Source organism: Rhinolophus sinicus, chromosome 17 (genome assembly GCF_057876585.1).
Source record: "Rhinolophus sinicus isolate RSI-liver-muscle chromosome 17, RSI-T2T, whole genome shotgun sequence".
Taxonomy (NCBI): domain Eukaryota; kingdom Metazoa; phylum Chordata; class Mammalia; order Chiroptera; family Rhinolophidae; genus Rhinolophus; species Rhinolophus sinicus.
Genome location: NC_142517.1, coordinates 162,420,226 through 162,433,880, shown reverse-complemented (window position 1 = coordinate 162,433,880; position 13,655 = coordinate 162,420,226). Strand labels below are relative to the sequence as shown.

The following is a 13,655-nucleotide window of genomic DNA, read 5'->3' as shown; positions in this document are numbered from 1 at the left end:
CTCCGTAACGCTGGAGAAAAATAAAGTACTTGCTAATTCCTGCTTATCAGATCCAGTGAGCATAACGTCATCAGTGTGGTGGAGCAATGGGATGTTTTGTGGAATATTAAGATAAAAAAGATCAATGCATAGAGATGGAAAGGAGAATGGCGGTGACAGGAGGTGGGGGGTCAGGGAGTCATTGTTTAATGGGTATGAAGTGTCGGTTTTGCGAGACGAAAAAGGTTCTGGATGTTGGTGCCAGTTGTACATCAATGTAAATGTGCTTAATGCCACCGAACTGTACATTTAAAGTAGTTAAAATGGGAAGTTTTATGTTATGTATATTTCAAATGAATAAGTGTAAGAAATAAGCATAAATGTCAAAACAAGGTTTATGTGAACATATGCATTGCAATAACATTTATAATACCAAAAATTATGATAACAAAACACGGAAAGCAATTTACATGTCCAACTGCAGAACAATGTGAAGATAAACCCCATCTTACAGATGAGTGAATCGAGGCACAGGCTGGCTGAGTAACTCGCCCAAGTACATACAGGAAGGACATGAAGGGGTAGGGACTCCTCTCCAGACTCCATCACAACGTCCGATTACTTCAGAGTACGAATGAGGTGGAAGAGCAAGCGTAGGAGATGGTTATTGCAAAGCTGCAGTGACGTGTCGGTGACGAGTCCAACTGCAGGGCACCCGGTGAGTCAGCGGGAGGTGAAGAAGGGAGACAGGCAGGGACTGGTGGGTGAAGCAAAGGGGGGTTTGCCCTTTCACACGTGTATTTGTTATTTCCCCCATAGTAAGAAGCAACTGCCAGTTCATACTTTCATAATGTTAATGTCTTTAAAAAATTGCCTTAGCTGTTTCTGGGTAGCACGTGGGGCTTGAGGCCGAGAACGTCCTGTGGCCACCAACATGAAGACTCTGTACCGCATCCGGTTCTTGGTGCTCCAATGTCCCCACCGGAAGCTGAAGAAGCGGCCCCGAGCACACCACCATGACAGATTATGCTCTGGTGGCGCTCTGGTGGTGGTGTCTCACTTCCTCCTCACAGGAGGTGTCTTCGTGGTACCGTCAGGCCTCCCAGCGTTGGCTGTAGGACTGATGAACATGGGCCGCAGAGGCCAGTGGCTTTCTTGGCCTATAGAGTAGATGGACCCTGTATCATACAAAAACTCGCATCCAGCTTCCTGTTCACAGTGGGAGGTTTGGCTTTCATAATCCTGCACCCAACAGTCCAAAACGCAGTAGATTTCTTCTATTCGTTGCATTTGTGTCCTATTGAGTTTCTTCATGGCCAGAATGTTTATGAGAATGGAACTGTCGGGCTGTCCAAACGGTTATGGTGCCTTTTGGGAAGAAACCAGTGGATGATGGACTTGCTCCTGCTAATGAAGTTTTGAAGGCTGTGCCAACCTTCTAATATGAAAGGTGGAAAAGGATGAAGAGCCGCAGAAAAGGAAGCATCTATGAAAAGATAGGAAGCATATTAAAGCTTGCACTAGAATGTTTTCTTGGCATCAAAGGAAAAGCTTGTCATAGTACTTTTTCCTGCTGACCTATACTGACGCACCAATGATGTAAAGTGGCATTTTCTTCTTAGTTTCTCATTTCTTAAAGAAAAATATACTCCATTTCTCCAACTATAATATTAAAGAAACTAAATATTTTTTGCAACCCCCTTAAGAGTTTTTGGAGATGACATTTCTGATTTTCAGAAATTAATGTAATATCAGGAAGCAAGATCCCCTAGGCCGAGAACTCTGGACAACTGGTCAGCTTTACCCATGGTGCTTTGCCTTTATACAGCGTGTGTAATAGTACATTACCTCAGATACATATGTAAGATTGTTTCCTGAACAATAAGACACATGAAAGGGGCAGAAATAATTTTTCTAATTAAAAAAATTACCTTTGAACATAGCAATGAAAACCTAAGCACTGCTCCATTACTTGTCTAATGTCTTCCTTATTGCAAAACTGGCCATAACAAACATTGCAGGCCTTTCTGTTTGTTATTCAACATTATGGTTTTTCTTACATTTCCTTTGTCTACAGACTCTCTTCCAGAGCTATGCTGCATGCAGAGTCACCTGGAAAGGTAAGGAGGAAGGAAGGGCCCTCCATCCCTCCTGAGGACTAGGGCAGCTCTGCCTGGGGCCATCGCTCAGGTACTCCCTTTGCCTAGAAGGCTCTTCCCTCAGGTCTGCCTGGCTGACTTCCTTGCCTCCCTCTAGTCTTCCACCATCGCAATGAGACCTTCCCTGACCATCCTGTAACACTGCGGCCAGCTTTGGGAGCACTTCATCTCCCTTTCCCTGCTCTCTTTTGTTCTTTTTTCCATAGCAACTGTCAGCTGCTAAGTAAGTAATGCTAATTATGCCTTATCTTTAGTGTTTACTGCATGTTCCCCCCCCCCCCCCATTACTACAGTGCAAGCTCCCTGAAGGTAGTCATCTTTTCTTTTTCTTTTCTTTTTTTTTTTAATTTGTATTGGGGAAGAGTGTGGTTTTCCAGAACCCAACAGCTCCAAGTCAAGTCATTGTTTTCCCTCTAGTTGTGGGGGCTGCAGCTCACTGGCCAGGTGGGAATCAAACCGGCGACATTGGTATTATGAGCACCGCACTCTAACCAACTGAGCCAACCGGCCGCCCAAAGGCAGGCATCTTTATCTGGTTTGTTTTCTGACCTATCCCAGGCGCCAAGAGCAATTCTGGGCATGCAGTAGGCTCTCCATTCATATTTTTGGATTTTAAAAAAAGGAGTATCCCAGAGGGCTGTGAGTCCTTTGTGAAACAGGAAGGGCTGTAGCCAACCCTTGAAAGATGGTTAGCCTTTCCATAGGAGAGAAAAACAGGTAAGATAACCCAATAAGGGAGCGACATAAGCAAATATTGGAAGATAGAAGCAAGTAAATCATTTGGGAGACAGTGAGTAGACCGATTTGGTAGTGCCCAGGATCTGTGGCATCGAATGACAGAATAAATGATGTGGATTTTCTTTTGTAGACTATAGGAGGGAAGGGAAGGGCTGTGGAAGGATTTTGAGCAGGGAAGGGACTCTTGATGCCAGTGACATCTTAGGAAGATTAATCTGGAGACGGGTGCCTTTTAGATGGGAGTGGTCCCTCCCGGTATGTTTTCCTCACACACTCCCCTCCCCGTTCCCCTTCTTCAGGATCACTCACCATCTGAGGCTTTCCTGTGCCCCCATCTTCTCTGTGCTCTCACTACCAAGCAAAGCCAGAATCAGAATCTGAAGGTGTGTTGCACATCTTAAATCTTGAGGGAGGAGGCTTTGGCTCTGCCTGCTCTCCTATCTCTAGGTAAAGTCGGGAGGCATTACCATGGCCTCTGGTTAGAAACGGCATGTGGCACTGACTGCTTCCTCCTGCTTCTCATCTTCAAATTTGTGCTGTGGTTCCCAAGGATGCTTTGAGATTTTCTTAAGCATCACTGAAATTCCAAAGGAGTGAAAGGCGTGGGGATCTTTGCCCAGTACATCAAGTATGTGGACAAATTTAGAACTGGAGCCTCGTGTTACAATTGCTAGTCAAACTCCAAGAGGGGCAACCAGCCCATTAGTGCAGGCACCTGGAAACTGACATTTCTGCCATCTCACACACATACACATGTGCAAACTCACATACACACATTCATTGGGTCCTGGAAAGATCAAGGCAAACAGCAAAGCACCCGTTCCCCAAGACTCCTAATTTATATTGGGAACTAGCTGTACAGCTCCCCCTGGCCCCCAGTCTTCCCTTGCAATGATAAAGAGCATGCCACATCACACTAAATGTGACACTTGATCAAAACCCATTTTCTTTAACAAACCCTTAACCTCCAGCACACAAGAGTCACCAAGGCCAAGGGACGAGACAGGGAGCCGACTCAGGTGGCACATGCTTTGATTAAGATGATACAGAATTTCTTTTATTTCACTTTCATCAGAGTTGTGAAATTCCAGATCTGTCCCCTTTTTGATTTGACAACAGCACATTTCAGTCGAGGTTGACACCAAAAAAGAAGGCTGGGACTTGTTCTCTCTTCAACTAGGAGTAGGCGATAATTTCTCTCAATCTTCTTCAGTAATGATCATCAGAGCTTCTGATCTTCCCATAAGCAAGTTTCACAGGAAACGTGGTTAAACTGAAGCACAAACCTGGCTAGCATCTGGTTCCTTTCTTAAGTGGTATCTAAATACCCTTAATCTATAGGCCCTGGAAAAGACCTCCCCTGCTCTGCCTCCTTCCTTGGGCCTTTTTTTTTCTGAGACTTAAATCCTCAAGTGAATTCTTTCGCCAGATTTCTGGGGCAGGAAATTTACTTCCTTGTCACACAGTACTTTAGAAACTTCTGGGGGCTCCAGTCACTGTCCTTTCCGATAGCATGGGCCATGGCTTTTCTCATGACCGATGTGGGATTTGGTTTTGAAATTATTTCATCACTAGCTAGTTCTATCTGTTCAATATACCTTTATGGAATCTCAATTATGGACGATGTAGGTGTTATAAGAGAGAAAAATTTACTTCTGCTTTTAAGAAACTTTCAATCTCGAAGTAAAATGCAATAATGGTGATATATGGTAGAATGTGACAAGTGAATACACGAATTCCAAGCCACAGGCAGTTCATGCATCCAGTAAGTATTAAACACCTACTGTGTGCCAGACCCTGTTCTAGGCACCGGGGTGCAGCTACGTGCACAATCCCTGCCTGCACGTCACTGACGTTCTGGTTGGAGCTGGGCAACATTTTCCACTTTTGGATATTCAGCATTTAACAACCCACACTTGCAAACTTTATACATTGACCTTCTCCACTCACCTTTTGTAGACTAAATGTGGATTTCTACATACCCACTGACAAGTGTAATGTTTGAACTGCTGTGTGACATCACACCAGTGGAACTCCAGCTCAGTACGTGCAGTGTTAATGCCATTATTATTCACTAAAAATTGGGAAGAAATTTAAGAAATGAAAGTGTGTATGCTATTGGTATGACTTGTTCTCATCAACTTACAAGTGAGACAAAAATGGAAACTGTGAGGAAGGAAAAAAGCAAAATTGGAGAACCTATTTAATATGTTGTAGAAATATCAAATATTGAGTCTGGCAAAGTATAATTAGGATTTTTAAAATTGGTTTTTTGTTTCTGTGAGAGCAGTCTTTCTTATGATGTGTTGGCAATAGCTCAGGCAGGTTTTTGGTCTTTTTCCACCGTGGAGGGCTGGGGGCTGTGGTCGGTACTTACCTTTTACTCAGACACTTAAAGGAAAATTGAATACCTAGCATATTTCAAGGCAGAAGGGTAAAAAAATAGTTTTCTAGAAAAGCCTGTGTCTCAGCTAGAAAGAGGAGCTAAGAAAATAATACAGAATCTTTCCCTTCCCAAGGCCAGGTTGAGACTAATGATTGTAGACTGACATAGAATGGGGAGGTAAAAAGGTCAGAACCAAGAAGAAAGTAAACATCAGGCCTGTTTTGCCTCTTCTAATGGGAGGCCTTCTCCGTTACACCCAAAGGACGGTCTTGACCCTGCCCCATTCCTCACAAGACGACTGGTGTAGAATTAGTCCAGAAGCCAAGTCTCAGTGAATCAGTGCAAGTTGACAGCCAGCACACTGACGGATAGTGTAGCGTGTGGGGGATGAGGGGAGCAAAAGCAACCGGAAGTTGTAATAGCGGGAACTTGACTTGGTGGCATACGGTCTGTGTCCTACTTTCCCTCACACAGGCCCCTGAACTGCTTGTGCAGTAATGCGGCACACACAGAAGGAAACCACAGCCATAAAGGCAGCGAGAGCTGGGGTGAGGAAGCTGCATTTGCCCTGGGACAGACTCTCCTTCCCCTTTCTTGCCAGGCAGAGATGCTGAGGGTGGTATTACGACCCCTGGTCAAAGATGGTAGGAGTCATTTTCGATTGGCCCTCTCTGTCACCTCCCAGTTGGGTCTGACCGTCAGGACTAAGATCCTCAGTACAGAATTCAGTCACCATCAAGGTGGGTAAACAAGTGTGATTGGTTCCTCTCTGTGAGTTTTTGGGATAAAATAGCTTATATTTTTAACTTTTATTGTGAAAAAAATTTCAACAGACATAAAAGTAGCAAGAGTAGTGTAAGGGATTCCACATTGTACACCTTAAATGTACACAATGTAATTCATTAATTATATCCTAATTTTTTAAAAATTTAATTAAAACAACTACAACAACAAAAATCTTTAGGACCAGCCCGGCGGCTCAGGTGGTTGGAGCGCTGTGCTCCTAACACCGAGGTCACCGGTTCGATTCCCACATGGGCCAGTGAGCTGCACCCTCCACAGCTAAGATTGCTAACAACAGCTCTCCCTGGAGCTGGGCTGCCATGAGCAGCCGGAGGTTGGCATGAGCTGCCGGCAGCTGGGGAGAGCTGCCGTGAGCTGCTGTGAGCAACCAATCCACTACGGCAACCAACTGCCTCAGCTGAAGTAGGGTTGGGTGGAACACAAGGCTCATCATACCAGCACGGGCCAGGGAGCTGTGTCCTACACAACCAGACTGAGAAACAATGGCTTGAACCGGAGTGGGGCGGGGGAGGCGGAAGAAAGCGGGAAAACAAAACAAAACTTTAACCATTAACACCTTGCCATATGCTAGAAACTGAACGTTTGTGTCCCCCCACAAATTCATATGTCAAAGCCTAATCCCCACTGTGATGGTATTTGGCGTTGGGGCCTTTGGGGAGTGACTAGGTCATGAGGATGGAGCCCTCAGGAATGGGATTTGCACCCTTCTGGTAGAAACCCTGGAGACCTCACCTCTTCCATCATACAGGGTTACAGTGAGAGGAGAGCAACCTATGAACCAGGCAGAAGGCTCCTATCGGACACCGAATCTGCGAGTGCCTGGATCTTGGGTTTCCTGCCTCCAGAACTGTGAGGAATAAATATTTGTTGTTCATAAGCCCCCCTGTCTACAGTATTCTGTCGCAGCAGCCCAGACGGACTAAGACACCATATTTGCTTCATCAGCTTTTTTTCCCCTTTAAATATTTTAAAACAAACTCCAGACATCCTGTTTCACCCCTAAATATTTCAGTATACACGTTTTACAAGATGAGGATATTTTCTTACGTAGTCACACCATCATCACACATCGAATTAAAAATCCGTAAATATTTTGTAATATTCAGTCCAAATTCAAATATTCCTGATTATCCCAAAAATGTCTTCTTAGAGTCGGTGTGTTTAAATTAGGGTCCAAACAAAGTGCACACCCTGCATTGGCTGGTTATGTGTCTCCAGTTGCTTTAATCTAGAGGAGCATTTTGCAGGACTTACCGATGGGTTACTCTCACCACCCATGCCTCTGTCCTCAGCTTCATTGACTCTCTCCAAGTGTGCTCCGAGGCCCCTCCCTGGCAGTCCAGGCGACCAGACCAGAGTGACTAGGGTCGGAAGGAACCAGCCTTGGCATGGAACCAGAAACACAGATTTTCAAAATTCCAGGTATAAGACCCTGAGATGTGGAATAAAGTACAATGCAGTTTCTGTCCCCTGACTCCAGACAAGATAGAGTTTCCATCTGGAGGAGGGAGAAGAGGAGGCTGGAGGAGGGAAAGAGAAGAGGAACCCCACAATTAAAGCAGAGCCAAGAGGGAGAGCAGTGCATACACCCTGGGCCCAGGCAAAGGGGCTCCATTTGTGGCTTGAACTGAGGAGCTGGGCACCTGCCCTTCTGAGGGGCCTCTGGTGAGCCCTGCCCAGCAGGCTCCTTTCGTTTGTGCCATGGGAGGGACACCCATCTCTGCCAGAATTTTGCAGTCAAAGGCCCACAACATGGGGAAGCTCCTTCATGAGGAGTGGGGCCCTAGCTCCTTGGAGACTTGGTGCTTGGAAGGAAGCCCCTCCCACCCCTTACCTTACCCCCTAACCTGGCCAGCAGCGTGTTGAGGTCATCCACACAGCAGGGCCAGGTGACACATACCCTCTGCCACATCTTCATCGAGCTGGCTGGCCACTGGCATACTCTCGTGCCCCCTCTGAGAGTTTAGCCATATACTAGGCTGGTTTCCCCCAAATTGGAAACTTTGACCAAAGGAATAGCATGAGAGTGGGCAGTGCCTGAAGCCTGAGCTTTGTCCCCTAGGACCATATTCCAGCTGACACTGCGCCCTGGACCTCTTAGACTAGAGCTAAGCATGTTGGTGAACAGAGTGGAGAGGCTGTGTGCCAACATCCAGAAGACAGCTGTGCGCTTGGCCTGGGCCATTCCGGAGCGCTGGCCGCCTTTCTGTTTGTGTCTGTGTGCAAACTTCCTGAGGAGCTCGTTTGGGGGACATTCATCTTTGATGACCCAGTTAGTGCACTTTGGGCTCTTGTCTCTTATTGGCTTTGGTGACAGTGGCACTGGGCAGGCCTTGCTGTCAGAGAGACTTCCCGTGGGACCTCCAAAGGTCCTGACTGTACCAGGACGGTGGGAACGTTGGGAAGCTGCTGCTCTGCTGGCCTCCACATGGAGCATGGAGAGCTTGGCAGCTGGCAGTCTGGTCTGTATCTGATCAATTTTATCTGCAAAGCATTCAGAAAATTTCTCCCCCAAAGAACATGTTGACCCTCTGAAGGAGAGATTGCAGTGCGGGTCGCTTGTTTGAAGACATTCTCCGTTTTGATGAGGCTTGTGCAGAGACCCAAGATAAGCCTCAGAACGTGAGCCAAGCGGGTGGGGAAGAGGCTCTCTGGTGACACTCCGCATCTTCCCCTGCCTTCCATTTTACGTGTTTACCAATTGTGAAAGCAAATCCAGCTGTTGGGAGGAATTGCTTCCAGATGACATTATGGGAAAGGAAAACACACTTTATTAAAAAGCTGCAGAATAAAAAGCAGAACATGTACGTTCTGTGGGCCAGGATTTCATATGGACTATTTCCTGAAATTGTGCAATAAGCCAGCTCCTAGGGTAATAATAACAGGGCAAATGTTCCCTGTACTAGAGTCAGGAGACCAGAGCTGGGACCAGACTTGGCAGAACGTGGGGAAAATCACTTGAATCACTTGACCTCGCTGGGCCACCGTATTTTTTACTCTCTCAAGAACTGCTTGCCACCTTCACTGGGGATCCCTGTCAGAGCCTCAGAAAATGCCTTCTGTATGCTGGGTGATGTGAAAGAAACCATGAGAAAGTAAGGACATTTTGCTTTTGAAAATGGCATGCGTTTCTCAGCCCCCCAACACAGAAATTTGCTGTGTTGGCTTTCTCAAAGATTTTAGAAGCTCTCTAGCGAGCTGGAATTAAAGTGTCCCTTTACTAATTTGGTTTTACAGGTCACTGGATAAAACCTACTTAGAGTGGTTTAGAAGAGGATTAGGACATTTGTGTCTCTTCCAAGTTGACTTTCCAGGCAGGGTCAGTCAGCAGCTGGAGACTCCCTTGGCTCAGGGCCAGCGCTCTTTTGTAAGCTGCAACTTTGTAAGGGCCTGCTGAGCACACTGTAACTCTATTATCCAAGAAACAGAAAGTTTGCAGGGAAATGAACATGTAAATGTATAAAACCAAGGCACACATTGCCAAGTTTGCCTGCAAGAGAGAGAATGCCAGAAAGCCCAGCATTTCAGTTCCCCAGGGCAAGGGAAATAAACAGCCAAGGCCATTGAGTTACTGCCTTAACCCCTTTTGGGGCAGAGTGGACTTCAGTAGCTAGAGAACTGCCTTATGCTCAGGAAATCTCCTTAGGCAGGCGCCATAGCCACTGGCTACGTGTCCTGTATGAGACAGCACAGATAAAATGAACATTCACTCACTTATTCAACAAGTATTTATTGAGTGCCACAGCAGTGAAGGAAACATACAAAATATCTGCCCCTGTGGAGTTTACGTTCTAAAAGGGAAGGTAAACAATAGACAATAAACATGAGTAACTTTGTATCAGTTGTGGTTCCAACAGGAAACAGATGACTACCCCATTGAGAATGGAGAGGATTTGAATAGTGGGAGAATTTACCAAGACAGGGGCAGACTTCAGGGAAACCTACAATGAATGGTGCAGCACCCAAGAATTACCCACTGTGGGGAACCACCACCCACGCCTAGGCCTGCCGCAGCAAGAGGAAGGGAGATCACCAGAACCAAGCGAGGGGAGCCATGGGGTGGGGCCGTGGCCTCTGCTAGAGGGACCCAACCAGGGGAGGCACACAGGTAGGGAAGGGGCCTAAGGACTCCATGCCTCCTACTGGCCGGTCCCAGGGCAGACACTGGTGGGGAAAAGAGTGGAGAGGGAATCCAGAGGGACAGAGCCTCTAGCAGAAGCATACCGTCTGTTAGAAGGTAGGAGGTGTAGGAGGAAGAGGAGTAGGGGAGAAGATTGCCGGTCGGGCAGCGCAGCCAAGTAAAAGGAATTGCCTGACGTGCAGGGTCTCCTTCGTTTGCTCTCCCACCACCCTTCCCTTTCCTGTTTTCTTATGACTAATTGTGCCCGCTCCTCCAGGTCCTTCTGTCACGTCGCGCCATTTGTCTCATCCCCTCTCCCTGGGCACCTTCACAAGTCCCTTGGAGCCAAACCAGGGCAGCTCTGCAGAACCTTTGGTAAGTCTCTACGCTCTGTTACCTTAGGAACACGTGGGGCCACTTTTATTTTAAATGTCAAGAGACTTTCTTTTTTAGAATAGTTTTAATTTTACAGAAACATTGAGAAAATAGCACAGAGTTCCCAAAACTTCACACCCAGCTCCCCTTATTAGGATGGTATATTTGTTACAATTAATGAACCAATAATGATATATGATTAACTAAAGTCTATGTTGTTTCTGATTTTCTCAGGTTTTCCATCAACGGGCGCTGTCTCCATGCCCACTCTGCCGCTCCCTAAGCTGGCTGCCTGTTTTCTCTCATCCCCTTCCAGGCCTTCAGCAGCTCACAGAGAAAAGTCATAAGTCTGAGGTGAGTTTGGATGAGAGAACTCACGGAAATACTAGTGACAAAGCCATCTGCACATTGCAGGTATTATCAGTAGCCTCCTACCCAGGCCCTCAGCTTCTTAGCACTCCCCTCATTGAAGCCATCATGTAGAGTTCCCGTAGACCCTTCATCCAGCTGCCCCTAGTGTTAATTTCTTACGTATCATGGCACAGTTATCAAAACGGAGAAACTAACATTGACATGAGACTGTTAACGAAACTACAAACTTGATTCCGATGTCACCACTTTTTCCACTAATATCCTTTTTCTGTTCTAGAATCCCATCCAGGATACCACATTGTATTCACTTGTCATGTCTCCTTAGTCTCCTCCAATCTGTGACAGTCTCTCAGGCTTTCCTTGTCTTTCATGACCTTGACACTTTTGAAGAGTATTGGTCAGGTATTTCGTAGAATGTCTCCCAGTTTGGGTTTGGGCCTAATGGTTTCCTACGACTAGGCTGGGGCTATGAATTTTGCGGAAGACAACCCCAGAGGGCAAGTGCCTTTCTCATGACATCGAGTCAGGGGGGTCGTGATATGAGCATGACATATTACAGATGATGTTAACTTTGGTCACTTGGTTAAGATGGTGTCCCCACTATAAAGTTCCTCATTTCCTTTTTCCATACTCTGTTTGTTACCAGTAAGTGACTACATCCAGCCCACACTCAGGGGATAAGGAACGAAGCTCCTTCTCTAGAGGAAGGAGTATCACAGCATTTGTGGACATATGTTTAAAAAACCTCCACAGTAATGAATTAATGTTTCGGGGTAGATACAAAGATCCTGTTTCTCCTTAATGTTTCACCCATTAATTTCCCGCATTCCTCACTGGCTCTTTTCTGCAGCAGTTATTACTGTGGAGCTCGAACGGTGATTTTTCTGCTTCCCTCATTCCTTCTACATTTATAATTTGGAATCCTTCTGTAAGGACAATTTGTTTCTTCTACTTATTTATTTATATAGTCAACCATTTATATCAGTATGGACCCATGGATCTTTATTTTTTCTTTGCGTTATAATCTAACACTATTGTTATTAATTTTATTGCTCAAATTGTTCCAGTTTGGACATTGGGAACTCTTTTAGGTGTGCTTCTATGCGCTTTTGACATACCCTCATCCTTTTTTGTTTTGTTTTGTTTTGTTTTGAGCACTACTTTACTTTCCGTCAGTATAAAAGGCCCAAAGCTGCCCCAGCCCTAGAATCTGCCATTTCTCCAGAGGGCCTCCCAGGGCATTTTAAACCTCCCAGCTGATAAGCTACTTTATTTAGGGGCTGCTGCCCTGCCAGGATCAGAATCCTTTCTTTACAGGCAATTCTCACAGGGGTCGAGAGTCTGACAGATCCATTGTCCCTGCCCCGGCACTTACTAGTTAAGTGGCTCAGTGTTCTCTTCCATAAAATGGGACTAATCATACTTTCTTGTGGGGTTTGTGTGAGAATTAAATGAGAGAATGAATGTGAAGCAGTTTACATGCCTAAGTATTCAACAAATATTGTTTGATGATAATGAAATAGTGGGGGTGTTTGGTTGTAAGGGCATGAGGCACACTGCCTGGCTATGTAACCTTAATAAGATTCTGTGCCTCAATTTCTCGTAAAATGTGCCTTAATATTCTCAATTTCTTGTAAAATGGGGAAAGTAACAATAACTATCTCACAAAGTTTTTGTTGGGTTTAAATGACTCAAGACACACAAAGCACTCAGAACAGGGTGTAGCATATAGTATTCATTAACTGTTAGCTATTATTGTTTTTGTAGTTTTTATTATCATTATAGAGTAAATCTCAGGTTCCTTTGGTGTTATCCTGCTTACGGTTGGAAGGCCAAGAATTATGGTAGAAAAGTTAAACTATCTGTTTTTTTTTAACTATGAAATTTAAAGGTAATAGATGGCTAATATCATATAGTTAAAATCCTTAGAAGGAGTACAACCAAATTCAAATTCATTACTAGTTTGATCACTGTCATGCACTGCTGATATTTTCTCTTCTGAGGTGTTGGCAAATGGCTGAGACGGAATTACTAAATTCCCATTTGTCCTGCACCGATGCATGAGGCCCAAATGGCCAGGAGCTTTGGGGAAACTCTTTGTAAATCCATGAAATTTGGCCATTAAAAAATGATAACCGTGATCAGCCAATGCTGATGGACCCATTTTGTGGAAAAAAGAATGGAACCAACACGGATAGTGACCCAATAATTAGGACGCAGGGGTGACTGCTGACAATTTGGAGCTGTTTTCTCAGAGAAAATAACAAATAACTTACAGTTTGCAGGACATCGATAATTAAATTGGCGATTTATTGGTGCAGAGTGACAGTTGCGGCCCTCTCCTCTGTGTACATGGAGTCAAGTATCCAAAGGCAAATCCTACCCTCTCTCAATTGTAAGATACAGAGTCGTGAAAACTCCTTCCCTCCCACTGAAAACCCCAGTGAGTTTTCTTGTCAAGAATGTTAGGATTTTCTCTTAGTGGTAAAGTGCAGCCAAAGCTACACTCAAGGAAGAGTGTGGGGATGTGATGACATGAGGGGAGGCCCATGGGCTCAGACCAGTCCTTACAGGATCCTGTTCCCCTTTCTGTCTGTCACTCATCTCCAGACCCCCGGCCTCCCTCCGGCCCCCACACCCCCAGTTCAGGCCTAAGTTATTCACTGATGAATGTTTCCCCAGCTATAGACATTTATGAACAACTTTCATGATTTTGCCTTAT

General features: G+C 45.4%; 1 pseudogene; it reads left to right on the top strand.

Moving 5' to 3' along the window:
• Positions 1-690: 690 nt before the first annotated feature.
• LOC141567597 (oligosaccharyltransferase complex subunit OSTC pseudogene) lies at positions 691-1,911 on the top strand (annotated as a pseudogene).
• The last annotated feature ends 11,744 nt before the right edge of the window (positions 1,912-13,655 follow it).